Below are 15123 nucleotides of genomic sequence, written 5' to 3'. Positions count from 1 at the left end.
AATGGCGGACCATGAACAAGGGAGATTGGACTTTAGTGCTTCTCCCGTCTTCTACACAAAAATTCAGGAGTGAATGGAAGGGGCCGTACGAAGTGGTAGAGACCATAGGTAAAACGACATACCGGGTACAGATCACCCCGGGACGGCAACAGACCTTCCACATCAACCTTTTAAAGAAATGGATAGGGCGCCCGCCCAAATCAGCTAACCTAGCGTTGCCATCACGAGAAGAAGGCACCACTCTCGACCAACTTCCCATCAACACAGAGTTGACTGAATCCCAGAAAAAGGAACTCCTGCAAAGACTGCAACGGTTCACACCCATGTTCTCTGATGTTCCGGGTCACACCCACTTAGCCGAACACTGTATAGAGACAGAACCAGGCAAAGTGGTCAAACAGAAAGCATACCGCATACCGGCTGCCAGGAGAACAGACGTGAAAAGAGAGGTCAGGGACATGCTTCAACTCGGGGTCATTCGACCATCACGAAGCAACTGGGCTTCGCCCATAGTGATGGTGCCAAAACCGGATGGGTCCACCCAGTTCTGTATGGACTTTCGCGCCTTAAATGCCATCTCCTCATTCGATGCATTCCCAATTCCCAGAGTGGATGAGTTGATAGAAAGGATAGGAGAAGCCAGGTACATTACAACACTCGCCCTGACCAAGGGCTATTGGCAGGTACCGTTGCGAGAAAAAGACAGGCACAAAACAGCTTTTGCCACTGATGATGGGTTGTTCGAATTCACCGTGCTACCATTCGGACTCCACGGAGCACCCGCTACGTTTCAGAGACTGATGAACACGGTATTGGCCCCTCACACCGAGTACAGTTCAGTGTACCTAGATGACATTGTCATTTTCAGTAAGACCTGGGAGGGCCACCTAGAGCACATAGACCGAATCCTAACAGCCTTACAAAACGCCGGCCTACACATAAATTCGAAGAAATCAAGGGCCGCCTATCCCAGAGTGAAATATCTGGGGTTCATGTTGGGGAAGGGGGTCATTGCCCCTCAGGAGGAAAAGATAAGAGCCATCACTAACACTCCTTTTCCCACGTCAAAAAAAGAACTCAGGGCCTTCTTAGGCCTGATCGGTTATTATAGGCGGTTCATAATGAACTTTGCTGAGACAGCCGCTCCCTTGACTGACCTTCTCAAGAATAACACCACAAACAGCCTAAAGAAAAGCCCCTCCACAGAAGCCAACCGGGCTTTTGAGGACCTAAAGAGGGCCATCACCTCCAGCCCCGTGCTGATACCCCCAGACTTTGAGAAACCATTCTACCTGGCAACAGACGCCTCGAATACAGGGATCGGAGCCGTATTGTCGCAGCAGGATGTGGATGGGTTAGAACACCCCATCCTTTTTATAAGCCGGAAACTCCACCCGAGGGAATGTGCATACCCCACTGTTGAGAAAGAATGCCTGGCGATACGTTGGGCTGTGGACAAATTGAGATACTACCTCGAGGGCAAGACATTCACTCTGCACTCGGACCACGCTCCCCTGCAATGGATGCAGAGAAACATGACACAGAACGCCAGAATACTTAGATGGTTTCTGTTCCTTCAGCCCTTTTCGTTCCATATATCGCACAAAAAGGGGGTGGACAATGGTAACGCGGACTTCCTGTCGAGGGTACCCGTTCTCCCCGATCGGGAGAATCCAAGGGGGGAGGAGTGTAACGAGGTAGGGACGGGAGGCCGGGATGACTGGTGGACCCCTGATCATAATTCCCCTCCTTCCCCACAGACTGGCACCTCGAGGGAAGACTGGGGAATACAGCCGGTGACAGACGAAGGAAACGATACCGGCTCCTTTAAGTGGGCGTATGATGACGTCAGCGATACCACGCCTCCGGCTGACGTAGGAGGACCCGAATGGATGAAAGAAGGGGAAGCCCTGTATGCGGCGTGTGACGTCACCGCGGGACCGAGAGACGGAGAAGACGAAGAGAGACCGAAGGCGAAGGCGAGAGGAGGAGAAGGCGGAGAAGTCGGGAGGACCGAGAGCAGAGGAGAGCCAGGAGGCCAACGACCCCGTGATCCGCCGTGCCACGCTCCCGAGGGAGGAGTGTGGCTTGCTCAGGTACGGCGGCGTTGGGCAACCTGGGTGGGGAGGAAGAGTGCCCCGTGTACATAGTGTTAAAACCCCTGTGAGTGCCTTCCCTGTGTTCTTCCCTGGAACCGCTACCCTCCCTTCCCTTTACCCGCTTACCTCACCTCACCCCCCTGGCCTGAGCAAAAACACGTGTGAATTTATGACTATCACCGGTGCTCCCTCACACACACTGGGTCCCATTGGGATATGGTAGTATCAGATAAGTGACTAACGGCCTCCCTCTGTCGGTCTTCTTTCTCCTTGGGTACCGGAGACACGGAAACCGGGAAGACAGCCCTGAAGACACCCCTACCACAGGACCCCAGCAGGGAAGACAGCCCCAGAAGTCAATCCAGCCCCCCGGACACCACCATCACGGATAAGCTGGAGTTTGCCAGAGAGAGACTGACTTTCAGAACCAGACGTACCATAAAAATAAAACCTAGTCTAAAGAAGTATACTGGTCAGTCTGTTCCTGTTACAGCACCTGTTCCCAGCATAGAGAGTATCCCCTGCCCCTCTCCCACGCCTACAAATGTATACTCACGATGAGAATATTAATTGGTAATTGTTGTTATTATTATTTATAGTGACCCCTGACGAAGTGCGCTTAACAGCCCGAAATGCATTGGAATTTTATTGAATAAAACACTGCTTGTGATGAATTTTGCGTTTATCATATTTTTACAAGAGGTCCGGATGGGCACAGTTTAAATACTAGAAACCTGAAAAAAAGCATAACACTCTGAGTGTGGATTCGAATAAAAGAAAAGGAAAAGATGATTAAAGATGATTAAAGACGAGAAAATGGATAAAAAAATGAATACATGGATTACATTGAAGGTACATTTGATCGCCAATATGGCGGCATGCAGCTGTGTATCTGGTTGGGGTAAAAGGTTGCCCCACATCATAAAGTTGTTATTTATGTGGCATTTGGGCATGCCTCTTAACCATTCTGCACGCATTCTTGGAATACTGGGATAATTTAAGAAAAGCATGGATTACATGGTGTGCATCCCACCCCCACAATGAAACCTAGGGAAACTCTTGTTTCCGAAGATCAGGATCTCAGTTTTGTCTGTGGTGAGTTTAAGACAGTTCTTTCTCACCCAATTGGCCATATTGTCATGCCTGCCTATGCTCCTCCGCCGATCCAGTGTATAGTAAACAGCAGCCGATCCAAATTACGGGGTTGGCAATCCATAACGGTTGGCAAAATCAGGAGAACAACCCTAGGACGCATGCGCGATGAGCCGCGTATGCGCAGTAATGCGAATCAGGACATTTAAACCCACCTCACGCTCACGGAAACGCTTCGCGATTAGCTGGCATTCGAGCATTCGTTCCGGGTCACGGTGTGGGGTTCGTCCGAGGAGCTAGTGGTGAGCCCTCCGTTCTCGTTGTTTCCAGCGTTTCCAAAAGCATCTGCTTCGTGAGTAAAGAAGCCGTTTGCTTCATATCTATGTTTTCTTAGCTTTCCGTTGTTTCTCATTCGTAGCAAGCGAGAAGTCTATCGCTTGCATGGTGTGCACACCGCCTTTCTCTTTAGTCCTCCCGTGATAGTGTTTGCACATTGCTATTTTCGTGTGTTTCGATATCCCGACCTTGTGGCTATTAACAAGGTATTTGCATCGGCATGTTCTGATATGGCCTTCGTTATTTTATGTCTCCAAGCCTGGTAGTTATAGGTGAGCACTTGACAGATAGTTTGTCGTTCATTCACATATAAGGCTTGCTGTTTTCTTATAGTTTCTTCCTTTTTATAGGAACCAGGCTTATCCTTCCAGCACATATACCTCCCAGAAACCTGATTACACCCTACAATCTGAAGGTACACCATTGGGTCATAGACAAGTCAATTGCGAATAGTGTGGGGAGGGGTTTTATACTAATTTCTACTTTGTCTTCATACAGTTGCAGACTAGAAAAGCCTGGCCTGAATCCACCCCTGGTGAAGATTGCAGAATGCTGTTTACTTTCCCTTCTACCCTTGTTTTTGTTCCCCTGTTTTCCCTCTGTTTACCTCATGGGTGTTGGTGTTATATCCTGACTCCCGGGGGTGATAGGGGTGAAGCAGGGTGTTTAGCATCGAGATTACACAACACTCCTGAGACAATAAGGTGCGTGCATGACACATATTGGTCATGCAGGAGGTGAAGTTAGTCCTGGTGGTGGTGTTTGCGTTGGAGAGGGAGAGGATGAACTTTGTCATCAGTGCAGGAGCCGATGTTGTTACAGTGGGCTCTAATGATGCATACAAGAAGGGCCATGTACATATTAAACAGGTTTGGGCTGAGGGAGGAACCCTAGGCGAATCCTCAGATGAGCTTTTTGTGTTAGGAGGTGTAAGGGGAGTCTGACTCATTGAGTTCTGTTGAAGAGGAAGGATGCGATCCATCTCAGCAGGCCCTCCTGCCAGCTCCCCCTGCAATAGTTCTCTCGTAGTCTGCTACTCTCAGCTGCCTGTCCACATGATACTGTCTGTTTGTGCCACCTCTGCTTGTTTCTTGATTTGTTTTGCCTTTTCTGCTCTTTTTTTGTCCTCTGTTTTGCCTTTTTTTTGCCCTCTGTTTTGCCTTTTTGCTTATTGTCCTGCCCTCTGTTTTGCCCTCTTCTGCTCCGTCTTTCCTTTTCTGCTGATTACTCTGCCCCCCCCCGTTTTGCCTTTTTCTGCCCTATATTTTGCCTTTTTCTGCCCTCTGTTTTGCCCTTTCTGCTTGTTTTTTCTTCCTTCTGTTTTGCCTTTTCTTCTAGTTTTTCTGTCCTCTGTTTTGCCTTTTCTGCTCACTCCTTTTTCTGTCCTTGCCTTTGCCTTTTTCTGCTCAATTCTCTCCTCTTTCCGCCGCTTCCTCTAGACCTGTTACAGGGGGAGCAGGCAGGACGGAGACCATGGACCGCAGCACCCTGATATCCCTAGGGGTGACAGTGCCATGCTCTACAAATGCTGATTGATTGATCTCAGGTCTGGCCCTTGAATTCCTGATTTCTGGAGTGTGACGATGAGGGTGCCATGGGATAAAGTGTACTGTGGTTGATGCAGAACCCTGACCGGGTGTAGTCTAGGAGGTGGTGCTGCTCTATATGGGCAAAGAGTTGCCTGTTGATCACTTTCTCCAGGACTTTGGACAGGAAAGGAAGGAGCAAGATGGATTTGTAGTTGCCAAGATCTTTCGGGTTGGCCAAAGGTTTCTTCAGGAGAGCGCTTTGACTTCTGCGTGTTTCCAGCTATCTGGGATGGTTCTGCTAAGGATGGAGGAGTTGATGATAGTGGTGAGGTTGGCGTTGATTAGTGTTCTGCCCAGGTTGTACATGTAGTGAGGGCAGGGGTCTGTGGGGAACCCTGAATAGATGATCTGCATAATTACGACAGTTTCTTCTATGGTTAGTGGGCTCCAGTCCATTAGATGATGGGCTATCCTGGTGGCATTATGAGGTTTATTTTATTTATTTAGAAAGTTTTTTTTGAAAGGTTGCGTAATTATGTCTTCTACGGTGGGTTAGGGTGCGACATTGGTGCAGATTTTGAGTATTTTGTTGTGGAAGAAATCAGAGAGGTCTTTGCAGAGGTCCTGCCTGAGAGTAGTGGTGTTGGTGGCTTCCATTGGATTAGTGACATTTCTGACAATGTTGAACAGTTTTTTACCGGAGCTGGAGCAGGATTCTAGTCTTAGCATGAGGGCGGCTTTCCTTGATCCACACTTATTGCATTCTAATGAAAAGGTGTATATACATTTACCACCTATTATATCACTATGCGGTTCCTGCCGGTTGCACCTAATAGGTAATAGAGCAGAGGCGAAGACTTGATGTGAGTGCGACTACAGGCTACTCTCTCCCCAGAGGAAAAATGATAGGAAATCTAAGCAGGTTGCAGAAACACAGACAGTGATCGCCAGATAGGTGGTAAGCATATATATACCTTTTCATTAGCATGCAATAAGTGTGCGTCCAGAGCGAAACAGCAGGGGTGGTACCAGGGAGTTATTTTTCCCTAGGCCCTGATGTAAAGCCTATAGGGGTATGGCATGAAACATGTTGACCTTTTAGGAAATCAGGTGCATTACATCCTCTTTTCCTAATCTTCCGCACTTCTGGCCATACTAACCAGAGGCCAGAATAAATAGTATAACCTACTAGCCAGTTATTTATAAGATACACTACAGCACCAAATCCCCCCACTCCTATTTTTTAATACCATCTCGTTTATCATTTTATAGTCACCTAAGTGGTCCTGTGTAGTCTGTAGCTTGCAGCATTCCCCTCTCCCTAGCAAAAATGGATGGATCCAATGATGAAGCATGCCACCAAGGGGTAACCCTGGTGGATGAGGGTTTTACAAGAAAGCTGTGGTTTCTCCAGTGGAGGGTTAGGCTCCTTGGCATAGCTGGGCTCCTTTTTTTGGTGTTATGACAGCACCTTGGCATAGGAAGCCAAAACAAACAGCGCACTGAAAGGATGGCATACTGACCTCCAATCCACACCAGGCAGAACCCAACCTACAATCTACAAATTTATTGAAGCCTTACAAAAAGAGCAAAGCGGAGTTGGGGTGAACGGAGTGGGGGGAGTCTGAAGTGTCCTAGGCCTGAAATGTATGTTGCTTGTACCTCTTATTTCGCTGCATCCCCTTGGATAGCATCTGTGGATCTCCTGTACACTGTCAAATGCGAATTTCAGGTTAGAGCAAGTTGTTGGGAGCGAGTGAATGTGATAGGCATACTGAAGTTAGTATTTGCGTTTGTTTTGTTTAACTCAAGTGGCAATAAAAATGTATACAAAAACAACATAGCTATACATTGCTAAAATGCGTACGAAAAACCAAAATGACAAAACTTACGAAAATCAGTAGCACTAATATATCTAAATATACCCAAAAAAACACAAACAACACAATAGGCCTGATTACGTGTTTGTTGGCCGATCGCCTGAATGCCACATCTGCGGCCACTAGTAGACCACAGCACTGGCGGTCTTCAGACCGCCATATTTGGAGTTTATGATGGTGCTGGCGGTTTGGCTGCAGGGATCTTGGGGTGGTGGTGACTATTTTTCCATTTGTATCGATGCCTATGTGAACATTTTGACTGCATGTGTGTCAAAGGCACACGTGTATAATATATGTGGAAAAATACCACCTACCCATTGCTGGAGTTGGGCCCATATGTGGCCAGTCCAGGCAATGGGTATATGGCACAAAAAGGACTCACCTGTATATCACCGCAAACAGGGTCGTAATCCTCAGGGGGCTGTGAAGGGGGGCCTGAAGAAAGGGATCCAGGTCGAACTCTAATGGTAAGAACAGGAAAGGGGTGAGTACGCACACCACATCCTTGGTTTGAGATAACTTGAAGCTAGATGTCCCACCATCGCAGTGGGCTTGCCAGAATGCCAACTTGTAATGTGTACGGCGGTGAAACTCCTCGGTACCGTCCTATGGCAGCTACTTTTCCCGGACCGTGAACCCCAGCAGACTACGTTGTCGGTGGTTCAGGTGCATTCTTTGCAATAGAAATATGCCCAACTCACTTCCTATCCTTAAAAAAAAGAAACAAAAATGTTTCATTTTTTTCTTTAAATGCATACCGTTTTCCTTTAAACTGCTTTATTAAAAAGCAGTCTGTGACGAGGAGCCGGGTTGTGGACCCGCCGCATCGGACTTGCTGCAAGACCGATTGCCTCCTTACCTTTCTCCCTGTACACTCCTCTATTTACAGACCACAGCTTTTGGACCAGATCGTACTGTCCCTTTAAGACTCTACTGCCTTCAGCTCCCTCTGCAGATCATGTGAGGTGGTCAGCTGACCTTATCCCCTACAAAGCGTAAGAGACGGAACATCCGGTGTGTTCTCTTGGAGGATCGTCGACAAGGACGCCGGAGCTGTCTGGAGAAAAACGGGACGTCAAGACTTCCTTTATTGGCCCTGGACTCGGGAAGCTGACGATGTCCATCAACATGGAAGAGGATATCCCTAAAGCCAGACGAAGAGAGAAGCAGAAGGAAGAAGACGAAAAGAGGAAGCCGGACCTTCTCTGGCAACATGCAGAAAGCGGCCACGTCCCAGGAGGGTCGTGGCTCCACAAGGTACGGTGTCAGCTAGGGGCTGTTTGGGGAAGGGGAAGCGGGATAACTAAGGGAGGGCCAAACGGCGCACAAGTGCAGCCTAAACACGCTGATACATAGATGTAGTCACGGAGCGCGTAAATCCCTACAGCAAGTAAGAGCGTGAACCACTAGTGTAGGTTGAGTACATCCTCCTTCACTCCTTTTCCCCTGATCACTGCTTAAGTTAGCGGAACTACCCCCTTACCGAGACTTTCTTTTCCCTTTATTTTCCTTATGATTGGTGTGGCTGTACGGCGAGATCAAGTCCTCCTGTCCTGGAAAAGCCGGACGCCTTAGAGGTTCCTTGCTCTCTGAAGTAAGAGAGTGAAAAAGACGCACCAACCTGGGACTTTGCGTGTTGATCTTTGGAAACCCCCACAAGTGTGCACCGAAAATAAAGCCGTGTTTGAAAACTCTATCCTGGTCTCTCTGTCTCCTTCTCCACCGCGCCACACGTGGTGTCAGAAGTGGGATCGTAACGCCTACTAAGTCTAGAACGATGGAGAATCTAATCCAGCAGCTTACAGTATAAGCTGTAATGGGCTGTGGAAAAACAGATGTTATCAGCCCATGCAGTCCAGGAGATATTTTAGAACATAATGACTGACCAAGCAGAGCGGTTGCAAAGAGTTGCTGATGACCGCGTTCAATTGACTGCCCAGCTGCAGAACCGCCCTGGGACCGGTCCCAATGTATCTCTTCAAAAATACATATCAGGTGAATATCATGATGCTTTTTTATTGAACTTTGAAAAAGAGGCCAGGGCATCAGGCTGGCCGGAGGCCAAATGGCCGTTCTTTTTGGCCCCTCTTCTTATGGGGGAGGCGAAGGCCGCTTATGAGGTGGCAAATGCAAACGGTCACACCCCCTATCAAGAGATAAAAGGGATCATTCTAGACCACCTTGGAATGGATGCCGAAGTGTACAGAGTCCGATTCAGAAAAGAACGAGGATAACCCAAAATCTGTATACTTTAAACTAAAAACAGCAGCAGATAAGTGGTTAAGACCTCAAACTAATACGAAGAGAGAAATCATGTCCCTTATCTACTTAGAACAGTATATAGAAGCCCTACCCTATCCTATTCAACGCTGGCTTAAGCAGCATACACACGTGACAGCAGAACAGGCAGTTGAAATGGCTACTTCATTCTATAGGGCTCAACCCTGTACCTTGTCATGGGACATTGAGAAACCTGTACGTCCCTCCCCTCCCGGTGTAAAACTGGACAGAAAGCTGGTTAAACCTTACCCGAACCCATGAAGTCCTGTCAATATCGGCCTGACCAGTTGCTGTCAGGGCTTCCCAATGCTTCCAATGAGGAGAATGGGGACATATAGTTAGAAATTGTCCCCAGAAACCCCCCCCAGAAGAACCAATGGACATAAGCTGCATTCCTCGTGCCATATTGTATACTGAGCAAATGGGACCCAGTTTTTAGGTGAATGTTCTTATGGGGTGGGGGGGCAAGGGTATGAGCCCTATTAGATTCCGGCTGTCGACAGTCGGTTATCCTTCAGTCATTGGTAGACCCCTCCTCCCCTGCAAGTGGGGAGATAGTACCTATAAGGTGTGTGCATGGGGACGTTCAAAGCTATCCCTTGGTTTACCTACCTATATCCCTCCCAAACGGAGTGACCCTAAACGATAGACTTGGGATTCTACCCTCTCTTCCCGAACACTTGATCCTAGGTCAAGACAACCCATCCTTCTTGGCGCTCTTAAAGGACAGTCTCCAGTTCAGACAGGCCCACACATCACCACGTTCTTCCCTCCTCACTCAGGCCCCATGGCTTTCAGATAAGATCTTTAGGTATAGCCAGTTGAATGATCCAACTCTTCAAACTGCTTTGGATCATGCATGACAACCCATTTTGACTCAGAATCCAGTTTATCCCCTTTTCCGACTTCAAAATGAGCTCCTTTATAGGGTAGCGAAAGCAGGAGATACCCTCCAACTTGTGGTACCCCAAGCCTTTCGGGAGCAGGTTCTTTTTTTCACACATTCACTCCTACTAGCAGGTCATAGGAGGGCAGAGAAAACCATAGAGATGCTTTTGCAACACGTTTACTGGCCAGGTATTTTTTCCCATGTCACAAAATTCTGTCAGTAGTGTGAAATCTACCAAAAGAAAAACCTGTACAAACCACTCGCTGTTCCACTGTAACCTCTTCCCATCATTGGTACTCCCTTCGAAAGAATAGGCATGGACCTCATCGGTCCGTTGCCACGAACCAAGAAGGGCAATCTTTATGCCTTGGTTGTCGTGGATTATGCCACACGGTATCCCAAGGCTTTTCCTTTACGTACACCCACCAGTCAGAACATTAGTGACAGGCTCCTGGAATTGTTTTCACCGGGTTGGTTTTCCCCGTGAGATCCTCACGGATCAAGAGAGCCCTTTTGTTTCCAAAGTAATGACCCAGGTATGCAAGTCTCTTGATATCTCACATATAAAGACATCAGTGTACCACCCCCAGCCTGATGGTTTATGTGAGCGCTATAACATCACCCTGAAACTAACATTAAATAAACTCTTGAGTGTGGAAGGGAAGGAATGGGACATGCTACTCCCTTTAGATTTATATGTGATCAGAAGCCAGACCCCGACTAGTTTAGGATGCTCCCCGTTCCTACTGCTCTTTGGCCGAGAACCTCGTAGCCTGTTGGAAATCACTAAAGAGGTGTGGGAGGAAGAAGAAGAAACCAAGTTGTTACTTGATTACACAAAGGTTTACGTACCCGCTTACAAAAGTTGAGGGAATTTGCTGATGCTAATCTGGAAAAGTCACAAACCAAGCAGCAGATACTATACAGTAAGGAAAAGAAATGGAGACATCTAAATGTGGGCAACTGGGTGTTGGTCCTTATACCATCTGCGTTCGCGAAAGCGAGGTCGGGTGGCAGGTTGTACAAAAAGTTGTACAAAAGGTTGGGTTAACATCCTACCAAATCAATGTCATGCCCAGACGAACCCAACTATATCACATCAACCTCCTAAAGAAGTGGCTAGGACCAGTCCCCAAGGATCTACATGTGGTTGACCCTGTAATAGAACTTGACACCACTCTAAACCAGCTGGGGGTTAATCAGGGGCTATCAGTTGAACAGAAAGAGTCACTACAGGTGACATTGCGTCCTTTTGCCCCTTCTTTTCTGACCTTCCTGGCCACACTTCTCTAGCTGAACACTCCATCCACACTCAACCCGGAAGGGTCATCAAACAAAAGCCTTATCACATCCCTGCTGCCCGGAGAGAAGCAATAGAACAGGAAGTCAAAAGCATGCTCGCCCTGGGAGTGATACGGCTTTCCCAAAGTGAATGGTCTTCACCGATTGTTATAATGACATAGTACAGAGCAGGAATTTGTTAGCAGCTCATGCTTTAAATTCTTGTGAATCCGACAGCACACCACTTCCAAGTCACTTTACCAGGAAAGGATTTACAATTGCTGCTCTTGATAATTTTGATTTTGAAGGTAGCTCTTCTTTGTCTGGAACATCCAGCTCACATGATATGGCCATAGTGCTTTTTCAAGACTATACCAATGGAGTGGCTGCTGAAAACCAAGCTTTTTCACCTGTAGGCATAAACAAATGAGGCTGCAAGCCTATAACGCAACTGCCTAGTCAACATGTACAAAATCACTACAAGCCATCAATACGCCTCAGTCTCCCAGAAGGTGTCAAATTGGCTGAGGACGTGGATCTTCTTCTACCTGATGCTGTGGTCTGCAAAGCTGAATTTTGTCATATCGCTTATTCGGTGTGGACTGAAGGGTGAAGGAAAGTCAGTTCCTTCACGGGCTGGAATTCATGCTCTGATCTCCCAGAATACTGTCCCACTGAAGAAGGTTGGGTTTTTACCATTAATACCATCTCCAGTCACAAACTACGCAACAGTATACATAGCTCTAAAATATGTGTTCTCAGCTTGAAGTCTAGCCTATCCTCCTAATTTTCTGCCATGAAGGTGTTTTCCATATTGTAGCTGACATTGTTATTAGCAATCCAGCAGAATTATCCAATGATGGGTGTTTTCCATATGAACATGGAAACTATACGCAGACCTGAAGCAGGAGAGTTTGTATTGAAAGATAAAATGCTGTTTGACATAATCACTATAGCTAAACTTCTACGCTTTAATTGCCATAGTAAGAGTTTTATCCAGCCAGCCACTACAAAACAGGTTACAAAAAACAACATTTGCAAGTACACAGAGAGATGGATGTGGTAAAAGAAAGGGGTGAATTTATCACGGACATTCTGTCGCATGATCTTCTTCCAACAAACGCGTTATTTGATAGAGATGCTGCAACCGAACTAGTGTTCTTTAGGTCTCGCTGAACCAACGCGCATGCGTTGTTCTGCGAGAGTATAGTAGGCAAAACAAACTCTTGAAACCAGCGAGGATTGGCCCCAATGCATGTGAGGTACTCAACCGCGACGCTTCCCCAGCGCGCGCTTGGCCTCACTTCTTAATCACACCCCATATGGTGTTCCCTCCCACTCGCTCGCACATCAAATGCTGCTGCTCCCCCGCCAATGCGCTCCCGTCCCGCCCCCCCATAGCAATGCCAAGAGACTGTTTCTGTTTACAGGTACAGACAATGTGGGATGTGGCATGGAGTAGCCCGACTGACTTCAAACTTGCTGAAGTCACTGCACCCCGGACCACGTCTCCCAAGGCATCGGACAGCTCTTGCAGTGCTCCATCCCTTGCACAAACAAGTGCCGCTTCCTGCTCACCACCACTCACGGTGCTAAGGACCAACACACCCAGCGGGGCAGACTCAACACACGGGCCAGGCCCTTACTGGGAATAAAACCTAAATGGCTCCTGAGGCCAACTGGGCCGCACTTAACAGACGGATCTGTCTTCAAGGCGCTCTAGGCGAGTTTGTGCACATTGTTCCCAATGTTCCCTTTTCACAGTTTTCCAGTCTGCCTTTATCCAACTCTTCAGCAGCTGGATCTTTTCTCCCGCTGTCACTTTCGCGCAAGTCTCTCTCCAGCTCAAACCGCCTCCCCCTTGGGGGCCGGCTCCCCTCCCTCTGCTCAGTGTCTGGACTCTGGAGCGTCCTCGGCCTCCCACCTTCGCGCCATGAGAGCTGTGAAGAAAGCGCCTCAGGCTACAAGCTGTCTGCAGCCACAAAGCATTATTCATTGTGATGTAATCTTATGTAAACATTGTTCCCAATGTTCACTTTTCACATAGTTTTACAGTCTGCCTTTATCCAACTCTTTTATCTATTGAATAAGATTTTCACAGCTTAGCCCGATACTTTTTTACTGTAATCAAACCCGGCCATGTAGGAAAACCTACGCAGAATTTTTATCTACAAAGCCGAGCTTTTCATGATACAGTGGTATTGCGTGGGAGAATCGTCCACCATTGTTTCTGTGAAGTATATATCATAGAGGAGGCTAATGGCCCGAGCAGCCTCTGATCCCCCCTCCTCAGTACTGTTAGCCACATCACCACCCCCATCTTCAGTGTCAAGCACGGCACCCGCACGTTAGATTATGATTTACCAGTTGTTAATGTTATAAAACTTGTCGTGGCAGCGCGTGCACAGTGGAGATTGCATTGGTGCTACCCTAGGTGGAGTTTCTTCACCCTTTGCTCCGGATCTCCACAGTTCAGTCACTCGCCCATAAAAATCATTACTAGTGCAACAGATGAAACGGCACCTGGCTCCATGCGTGCAAGGGGCCCACTGTACCGCAGTGCAGCTATATTTTACTACCTAAGCGGGTGTCAGAGAAGCTATTTCCTTGCCTGCATTAGTCCCATGGCACCCTTGCATAAGGTGTTTCTCTTTGGACTTCGGTTATGGTAATCCAGCCTACTACATAAAAAACGTGGGCATTTGAAATACCGTAGTACAGTGGCTTGTTGGAAGACTTCTCATAGTAAATTACTTTATAAAAGTTTCAGCATCCACAATACCATATGTGGCCAAAAGAGGCACCGGCAACATGCCACATATGGTACTGCACCAGCGACATGGCTAGGTAAACAACCATCTGCAATGCAATAGGTCTTGCATTTGTTAGTTAAAGCTGTTGGTGTTAAAAATGACAATGTTTTTCAATTTTGCTCGTTTATACCAATGGAAATGGCGATATGCAAATATAATTACTCAACTGCACATATAAAAACAAAAGTAAAAAACATTGTCATTTTCAACGCTAACAGCTCTAAATTTAACGAATGCGAGACCTATTGCATTGCAAATGCTTGTTTTGCATTTGTCACCACGAGTGGGGCAGGTATCCCCAGACGTGAGTCCCATGCTCTCCATGGCGCTGGAGTCAAGTTAGCCTGGCTGATGAGGGGTGAAACCCCGAAACTGGTCCCAGGATGCTTGTTTTCGGTCCGGGGAAGACTTGGCCTAGCAATTCGGGCTGGACTGTTCCCATGGAGAGCAGGGTCAAGACTGATTTGCGTATTTCTCGGTTTAAACTTGAATGGGATGGTGAGCAAAAAAACTATGGATTTATTCCCAGGTCTCTGTACTGGGATGAACACTTGACATTTTTCAACATTCTGTCCATCAATTGTTCTTTTTGCATTTGTCATCCGAGTAGGTCGGGTATGCCCATACATGGGTCCTGTGCTTTCCATGCCACTGGAGTCAAGCTAGCCTGGCTGATGAGGGGTGAAAACATGAAACCGGTCCCAGGATGCTGGTTTCTGGTCCAGAGAGGACCTGGCCTAGCAGTTTGGGCTGGACTGTTCCCATGGGGAGTAGGGTCAAGATTTATTTGCATATGTCTGGTTTTAAACTGGAATGGCATGGGGAGAAAACAACTATGGGTTTAGGCCCAGATCTCTGTACTGCGGTGAATGCATGACATTGTTCTGCATTCTGTCAATCAATTGTTCTTTTTGCAACTGAACC

The sequence above is a fragment of the Lissotriton helveticus genome, chromosome 7 (genome assembly GCF_964261635.1).
Source record: "Lissotriton helveticus chromosome 7, aLisHel1.1, whole genome shotgun sequence".
Taxonomy (NCBI): Eukaryota; Metazoa; Chordata; class Amphibia; order Caudata; family Salamandridae; genus Lissotriton; species Lissotriton helveticus.
The sequence above is the reverse complement of the archived record's forward strand: the minus strand, read 5'-3'. Positions refer to the sequence as shown.